Genomic DNA, 9,817 nt, shown 5'->3' with positions numbered 1-9,817 from the left:
GTAAGTTCAGAAATTTTTCCCTTCAATTTTCAATCAGAATTCTCAACTGAGAATCTGAAATCCTCTACAAGTCCAGAAATTTTCCTGACTTCTAGCCATGCCTAAATTCTCAACTGAGAATTTGAAATTCTCTATAAGTCCAGAAATATTTCTACCTCATTAAGAATTTCATATATGTGAATTCTCAACTGAGAATCTGAAATTCTCAACTGAGAATCTGAAATTCTCAACTGAGAATCACTGAATTTTCTAATTTTTATGAAATTCCTAAAAATTAATCATGACTCGAATATATATTTCTATATCTAAAATTCTAAAATGATATAATCTAAAACAAAACAAAAATAAAAATAAAAATAAAAATAAAAATAAAAATAATAAAAGAAAAATGAAATGATTTAAATGTCAGGAAATCTTGTTACGAAACTAGTTCCTATTTCGGAAATATTTTCGTAATAGATTTTACATCGATTACCGTTAACTTTGAAACGCTTACCATTAGTTTCCTCAAGTTCCAAAGAACCATAGTCGAACGTTTTGATGACTAAATACGGTCCGTCCCATCTAGACTTAAGTTTTCCCGGAAATATACGAAGCCGTGAATTGAATAACAGCACCTTATCTCCAACATTAAAGTGTTTGACTTTAATCTTGGCATCGTGCCATTTTTTCACTTTTTCTTTATAAATCCTCACATTTTCATACGCTAGATGACGTAACTCATCTAACTCATTTAAATCGAGCAAACGTTTCTTTCCTGCTTGTTGTAAATCAAAATTAAGTTTTCTAATAGCCCAATAGGCTTTATGTTCTAATTCAACTGGTAAATGACATGCTTTTCCATACACCAAACGGTACGGAGTCATTCCTATTGGTGATTTCAATGCAGTACGGTATGCCCATAGCGCATTATTGAGTTTTTGTGACCAATCTTTTCTTGATGACGAAACAGTTTTCTCTAGAATCCATTTGAGTTCTCTATTTGAGATCTCCGCCTGACCATTCGACTGAGGATGGTATGGCGTTGACACGCGGTGGCGTACTCCATATTTTTTCATAAGCATATCAAAATTCCGATTTATGAAATGGGTACCGCCATCACTAACAACGTACCTAGGACAACTGAATGTACAAAATATATTGTCAAAAAAAGTAATAACTACTTTAGAATCATTCGTAGGGGTTGCAATTGCTTCAACCCACTTTGAAACATAATCAACGGCTACTAATATGTAAGTTTTGCCATTGGAAGGCAGAAAAGGTCCCATGAAATCAATTCCCCACATGTCGAAGATTTCGACTTCCAACACGTTTGTGAGGGGCATCTCATCTTTCCTTCCTAAGTTACCCGTTCTTTGGCATTTATCACAACGAGTAATAAAGGAACCAACGTCTTTAAACATTGTCGGCCAATAGAAACCACATTCCAATATTTTAGCTACCGTTTTATTAACTCCATTATGTCCTCCATACGAGCTGGAATGACATTCTGTTATTATAGATTCATATTCATTTTCTCCAACACATCTCCTAATTATCACGTCACCACATGATTTGAATAGAAAGGGATCTTCCCAAAAATATTGTTTAATATCGAAGAAAAATTTCTTCCTATGTTGGGGAGATAATCCTTCCGGAACGATATAGGTTGCAAGATAATTAGCAAAATCTGCATACCATGGTGACATGATACTTTCTACATGATAGAGATGTTCATCGGGGAAATCATCTCGTATACCGACAGTTTCACCTATAGGACCGTTTTCATCTTCTAGTCTCGATAGATGATCGGTGACAAGGTTTTCTACCCCCTTTTTGTCTTTAATTTCTATATCAAATTCTTGTAACAACAAAACCCATCTAATCAGACGCGGTTTTGCATCTTTCTTAGCAAACAGATAACGTAAAGCTGCGTGATCTGTATAAATAATAACTTTAGATCCTAACAAGTATGACCTAAACTTATCACATGCAAATACTACGGCTAACATCTCTTTTTCTGTTGTTGTGTAATTTAACTGTGCACCGGACAATGTATGACTTGCATAATAAATAACATGTAATTTTTTATCCTTTCTTTGACCTAAAACACATCCTACTGCTAGGTCACTTGCATCACACATGATTTCAAAAGGCAAATCCCAATCGGGTTTAGCAATTATGGGCACACTGACTAAGGCTGTTTTCAATGTTTCAAAAGCTTTAATACAATCTTCATTAAAGTCGAAGGTTGAATCCTTCATAAGTAAATTAGTAAGTGGTTTGGAAATCACAGAAAAGTTTTTTATAAATCTTCTGTAAAAACCTGCATGTCCTAGAAAAGATCTTACTCCTTTGACAGTTGTTGGTGGAGGTAATTTTTCTATTACTGAAGTTTTTGCTCTATCCACTTCTAATCCCTTTTCAGATATTTTATGACCTAAAACAATTCCTTCGTCGACCATGAAATGACATTTTTCCCAATTTAATACCAAATTCGTTTCTTCGCATCTAGAAAGAACTCTATCTAAGTTTTTTAAACATGCATCAAAAGAATCTCCATAAACTGAAAAATCATCCATAAATACTTCCATGATATCTTCGATGAAATCATTAAAAATTGCAGTCATGCAACGTTGAAAAGTTGCTGGTGCATTACATAAACCAAAAGGCATTCTTCTATATGCAAATGTTCCATAAGGACATGTGAAGGTTGTTTTATCTTGGTCATCCGGGTAAATATATATTTGAAAGAATCCGGAATAACCATCAAGAAAACAATAAAATGCATGACCGGCTATCCTCTCGATCATTTGATCGATGAAAGGTAAAGGAAAATGATCTTTCCTAGTTGCCTTATTTAGGTTCCTATAATCTATACAAACCCTCCAACCGGTGGTGGTTCGCGTAGGTATTAATTCACCTTCATCATTCCTTACTACAGTTATACCTCCCTTTTTGGGTACACAATGGATTGGACTGACCTATTCACTATCCGAAATAGGATAAATGATTCCATTGTCTAAAAGTTTAGTAATCTCATTTTTGACTACTTCTTTCATGTTCGGATTTAAACGTCTTTGTCTATCCGCTTTAGGTGGCTTATCTTCTTCTAAGTGAATCCTATGCATTACAATACTAGGATTAATTCCTTTTAAATCTGAAATCTACCATCCTATACTTCCTATTCTATTTCTAACAACTTCTTTCAATTTTTCTTCTTGATTTCCTGTTAATTTGTTAGAGATGATTAAAGGTAGAGTATCACTTCCCCCTAGGAAAGTGTATCTCAAATGGTTTGGTAATTCTTTAAGTTCTAATTTAGGTGGAACTATTACTGAAGGCGGAACTGGTCCATCTTCTCGAATCAAAGGCTCTGGGTCCTTATCTTCTAATTCTTCACCCATTATAGGTTCTATTATTTCTTCTCTTTGAACAATGTCATTAACACATTCTTCAATTAAATCAAGCTTCCTACAAGCGAAATCCTCCATAGGATATTTCATCGCTTGATTCATATCGAACTCGATCTTATCGTCACCTATTCGTAAAACTACTTTTCCTTCCGACACATCAACTAGAGCACGTCCCGTGTTCATGAATGGTCTACCAAAGATTAGCGGACAATTAGCATCATAAGCAAAATCTAAGATAACAAAATCAGTAGGAAAAATAAATTTGTCAACTTTTACCAAAACGCCTTCAATTATACCATATGGTCTTTTAGTGGATTGATCCGCTAATTGCAAAACCATATTGGTACGCTTGATGTCTTCTTCTAAACCTAATTTTTCAAAAATAGACAATGGCATCAAGTTTATACTAGCTCCTAAATCACAAAGACAACTTGGGAATTCCATATTTCCCAATGTACACGGAATGGTAAAGCATCCGGGATCTTTGAGTTTAGTAGGTAATTTGCTTGATACTATCGAACTACATTCTTTAGAAAGAGAAATGGATGAAATTCCTTCCCAACTAATCTTTTTTGAAATTAAATCTTTCAAGAATTTTCCATAGTTAGGGATTTGCGTAATCGCATCCATGAATGTTAAATTTATATGTAAATTTTTAAGTTTGTCCAAAAATGATAACAGTTGTTTATCATGGTCCTTATTTCGGACCCTGTGTGGAAAAGGTGGCTTTGGTACAAAGGGTTTCGGATTAGAGTCAATTGGTGTATCTTTTTGTTTTAATGTATCTTTTTTGGATTTTGGTAAATCATTTCCAGGTAAAGTTGAATTTCCGGGCATTTCCGGACCTAAATAGTTTTTCCCCGAACGAAGAGTGATAGCCTTAACATGCTCTTTCGGATTTTCTTCCGTTTGGCTGGGAAGACTTCCCTCTTTGCAGGATGGAATTGATTTAGCAAGTTGTCCAATTTGAACCTCCAAATTATGGATGCTAGATGATTGGTTTTTGATAAGCTGATCGAATTTATTTTCGATCCGTTTAAAACCATCGTCTTGATTACTTACCTTTCCATTCATAGCATCTATAAATTTGTCGATTTTTGAAGATAAAGTGCTAATCGTATCTCTTGTTTGATTTTGATAATTGTTTATACGATATTGATTAGCATTTGCATTATTATTATTATTACCATCTTTCCAGTTAAAGTTAGGATGATTTCTCCATCCAGGATTATAAGTATTAGAATAAGGATTAGTAGTTTGGTTTTGTCCTTGGACAAAATTTACCTGTTCTATCTCATTCATACCTTCGTAGTCAATGTCTCTCTGGATCGGATCATTAGGATCGCATGGTGCCATAAATTTATCAATTTTGTGCGATAAGGCAGAAAATTGGGCTTGTAACATTGCTACAGGATCAAGATTCATTATACCTTTAACCGATGATGTACATGAGGATGATGGTTTCGCCGTTGGTATATGTCCACGCTCTGTGGGCCACATACTGCTGTTGATTGCCATTTCCTCCAAAAGTTCTCTTGCTTGGGCGGACGTCTTCTTCATAAATAACCCTCCAGACATAGCATCTAATGAACCTCTAGTCGTAGGATTTAATCCATTATAGAATGTCTGCATTAAAAGTGCATCTGGCAATTGGTGGTGTGGGCATAAACGTTGAAGTTCTTTAAAACGTTCCCAAGCTTCATAAAGAGTTTCATTATCATTTTGTGTAAAAGATGTCAACTCTTTGATGACTCTTGCGGTTTTTGCTAAAGGAAAATATTTTTGTAAAAATGCTTGGGCTAATTGGTCCTAAGTTTCAAATGTTGCAGCAGGCATAAAAGTTAACCAAATTTTTGCCTTATCCTTCAAAGTGAAAGGAAAGAGGCGAAGTTTGATTGCTTCGGCTGTTACATCAGTAATTTTAAAAGTGTCACAAATTTCTAAGAAATTTGTCAAATGTGCATTAGGGTTTTCGTTAGGCAATCCGTAAAACGTTACGTTGTTTTGCAACATATTAAGCAAAGTAGGCTTAATTTCAAATTGATTTGCGTTTATACGGGGTCTAACTACACTATTAGTTACACCGGCCAATCCTGGCCTAGCGTAATCCATAAGTGTCGGTGGATCGGCCATAATTTCTGGCTGGTCTACTTTTGTTTTTAAGGGTGTTTTGTCTTTTTTGTTGTTTTTGTTGTTTTTCTTAAGTGTTCTTTCAATTTCTGGATCAAAAGGATCTGGTGGCGTGCCCGAATTTCGTGAACTGCGCATCAACTTGAAATTGTAACACGAGCCAAACTACCTTCAAAACAAAATTGAAAGCAAATATGTTATAAAACTGAAAATAAATAAAATATAAAAGTTGTATAAAAATAATGTATAAACCTAGATTCGAAAATAAAATGCGAAAAATAAAAATTTTGTCAAAAATTTTGGCGTATCCCCGGCAACGGCGCCAAAAACTTGTTGAGCGATTTCCGCAAGTGCACGGTTTTGCTTGTAGTAATAAAAATATCGATCCCACAGAGATACGTTTTTTAACGAAAAACTTATTTTTGAATCTTTAATTTCGAACTTGTTAGATTTATAAAATGTAAATAAAAAGTGAAAATTGGATTAATTGAATTTAGGAAATTTATTTGATTGAATTTGAAAACTTTGAGTATTTGAAAATGCTGGAATAAGATTATATATTTAGAATAAATCGATTGTTAGAAAGATCTTCTGATTTTAAGGATGAATTTTACAAAACAGGAACATTTAGAACTTATTAGAAAAAGGAATGAATTTGTTCATTTGCATTAAGCAAAGAAAACAACTTAAACTTTGTATTATTATGATGATGAAATAAATGACGGAACCTCTAATTAATTGGCTTTGAACGCGACAAAACCCTTTCGGGATAGTTGCCCTTACTCAAATTAACACTCTTTCGAGATGATAATTTGCCTAAGTGTTCAACAAAGTTTCCTTGTAATGATTTTGAATTCAAGTGCATATTAATGAAAACACCAGCCTCACTTATATTGGATTGGTTACCATAAGTGCTGCATAACGATTTGTCGAATAGAACGGACTTTATTAGATGAAATATAAATTGATACAAGTTTACAAAGAATAAGGAGCATCGAGTTCTTCGAGGGCGTGCAAGTGAAGGGCTTGATCGGTTCCGCTTCCTTGGGTTTCCTAGGAGGTTGTCAGGCTCGGGGGCGAACACTTTACTCAATCTTCTCGCTGTAACTTCGTAATAGGGATTCGGTCGGCCACTACCATGATGCAAACTAAAATTGGAACAATGTCTAAACGCTACTGAGTTGTAATTAAACTATAAACAATATATGTACCTCATCTTGTTTTGTACAGAATCTAATTTCTAACTCTCGAAATGTTTTTACTTAGAACTTCGACATAAGTTCTACGCTCTGATTTCTATATCTATATTATAGCATTTCATTACACTTTTTCTCAACATCAACTCTTTATTTATAGATGTTGAAGGGTTGTGTTTGAAGTGATGTATCCGTTGGTTAAGAGTCGTGTCCGTTGTGAAAGGACGTCTTTATCCACTTGAACGAACGCGTTTTTAGATTTTCAGCATGTGTTAAATGCTCTTGGTGAATTTCTGCACTTACCGAGGATAGTAATCTGCGGCCGTGAATGACGTAGCACTGAGCTTGAGCGACGGACGAAAGGGAGAATTGGTTGTACCGCGCGTGTCGCGGCCGCGGGTCTGGGATCCACTGTCGCGGTCCGGCAGGTTTTCTTACTTCTTGCTTTCGTTCGTGTCCTCGACTTGGCGCTTTCGATTTACGTCGTCTTTGACTCCTTTTGTAGGGTTTTTCTTCTGTTTTAGATCATTTTTCGTTCCTATTTGGATTTTACCAAATATTCAAGTACCTTGCAAGAAAGAAAGATATTCGAAAGTAAAAGTAATCTAAACAGATATAAATAACACAAATTCGTAATAAAAATGATGTAAATGTTAATGATATTTTAGGTATATTTTGGGCTTAACATTGACCGAATGAGATGAACTGGTAGTGAAGAAAATGCAATATATAACATACAACATCGCCATGAATACTACATCACAATCTTCTTCGTTGTGTCAATTTATGTTCTCGAAAGCTTCATTATATTTGTTTGTGAGTTAAACTCCGACTTCTTCCAAAGTACATATCTCTCAATCTATTCTTATTATTTAAATTACTCATCCTTTGCAAAAATTGGTTTCATATCACCAGATCTCAACCTAGTGATAAGTCTGAACTCCCAATCTCCAAATTTGAGTTCAAATCCTTTGACGTTGAATCACATCTCTCTATGTTTCGGTTTAAGTGGAGTAACCTCTCTAGTTATTACACCATGAAATATGAGTATATAATGTGCACAATTCCATATCCACCAAATGTCTGAAACAACTTCTCTTAAACAATTCCATTTGATATTTTTTGATAATTTACTCTTCAATTTCTTCATTACATCCAGTCAGCCTTTACTATGATTGATACTTTTGTATTTAAGTTAAAGGGATACTCGAACCTTTTGATGCCTTTCATACTATCACCCTAGAGGTACTCATCTCTTTCTCTTTTTTGAATCCTTCTTAGAAGAATTATTGGTTGAGACCTTCATATTATAAAAAAATGGACATTTAGTGCAAGAGAAACAAGAAAAACAAAATTATTTGGCAGTTAATAAACTTCTTTACAATTAACCCAACTGCGAAAACAAAACAAAGTTAAACTCAGAGTTGAAGCAAATGCGAAACAGATGATAAAACTACAAAACAATTGTCTTTGTAGTGTTTTGGACTATGAAGGTACTCCTCTATTCAATTGTTTTCGCAGTCATGAAAAACCTTTCGGATTAGAAACAACTGCGAAGAAAATTCAACTAAATGATATAAATTTCCTCCGTAGTTGCTTCCATTGCGGAAGATTTTTCATGACTGTGAAACTATCGAGCTGCTGAAATAAGTTATTTCTAACATATTCAATCACACAAATACATCCCAAATAAGTTTACAATGCATAAATATGCTATTAAACACAACTCTAAACCCTAACAAGACCTTAAATGAAAACTATACCCGTAAACCCTAGCAAATCCTAAAAATCACAAGATTTCAAGTTATTAGATGTAAGGAGATAGAAACCTATATTTTTTTCCCGACCATTTCCAATGAATTTGATGCAAAAAATACGTCGAAAATCGTAGCCAAAGTCGCAAATGTTGTTCGCAGAAAGATGTCCGCAGTTGATTCGCATATAATGAGTTGGTGGTTTGAACAAAATTGGGATGTTTTGGAAAAGTAGATAATGGAAGTAGTTAATTTGGCAAAATGTGTTGTAATTGGTCTAAAAATATAAACGAGATTTTCAGGGCCAATTTTGTAATGGGTTAATTACAAATTTAAGCTTATTTGAAAGCCTATTTACATATTAGGACTAGTTGCCTCACTTGTTACCAATCTAGACCCTTTCATTTAGTTTGGACCAAAATACCCTCACTTTCTTTATAACTATAACATCACCATCTCCATACCCCGGTCACCGGGAAATGCAGTATAAAAGAAAATAAAACATTAACGTTAGATCTGGACCGTAAATACGGAGATCTAAGCAAAAGAGGAAAATTGGAGAAGGAAATCGCCATCGTCGTTGAGGAGTCGACAACCATGGGAGAAAACAGAAGCTATTATAAAAGGTGAGGCTTCAGTTTGTCTTTGGGAGAGGAAGAGAGTATGGCAGCCATGGATAGGTAAGGAACTTTAGGTCTTCTCAAAGGTTGAATAAGATTCAGGAAGATGGTGGCTGCGTAAAGATTTTTTTATGTCTTTTCAATGATTTTAATTACTGGGTTAATTAGAATGACATCGGTTGAGTATCTCAAGCTGTCACTTCTCTTCTCGTTTGTTTTTGTTCTTTTTTTTCTGCCTTCTGATCATGTTGCATATATAATTCGCATTGTCACGTTGTCATATAACACAACGTCGCGTTGTCGCGTTTTCATAACACGACGTCACGTTTTCATATAACGTGACATTATATATAAACTATTCTTGTCGCATTGCATATATAACGCGACATAATATATAAACTATTCTTTGTCACGTATTCATATAAGACGACAAGTAATAGTTTAAATATTATGTCGCGTTATATATGCAACGCGACAACTCGATAAGGCGAATTATATATGCAGCATGATCAGAAGGCATCAGAAAAGAACAAAAATAAACGAGAAGAGAAGCGACAACTTGAGATTGCTGCAATATCTAATTGGTTCTAGACTTTAAAAAATCAAGAGGTTTAGAAGAGTTCACACTTCAGAATAAACGTGGCTGTTGACGCTTTGCAGCCATGGAGCAGGGCCGGCCTAGGGCCCAAGGCCGGAGAGAGGCCCAAATTTTTTTTACCTTT

The 9,817-nt window shown here is 34.7% G+C and overlaps 1 non-coding gene across 1 annotated transcript; it reads left to right on the top strand.

Annotated features, from left to right (window-relative positions):
• Positions 1–5,043: 5,043 nt before the first annotated feature.
• Positions 5,044–5,150, top strand: LOC136204975 (small nucleolar RNA R71). Its single transcript, XR_010675785.1, has one exon. It is a non-coding gene; the product is annotated as a small nucleolar RNA R71 (small nucleolar RNA).
• Positions 5,151–9,817: the final 4,667 nt, after the last annotated feature.

Source organism: Euphorbia lathyris, chromosome 8, assembly GCF_963576675.1.
Source record: "Euphorbia lathyris chromosome 8, ddEupLath1.1, whole genome shotgun sequence".
Classification (NCBI taxonomy): Eukaryota; Viridiplantae; Streptophyta; class Magnoliopsida; order Malpighiales; family Euphorbiaceae; genus Euphorbia; species Euphorbia lathyris.
The sequence above is the reverse complement of the archived record's forward strand: the minus strand, read 5'-3'. Positions and strand labels throughout refer to the sequence as shown.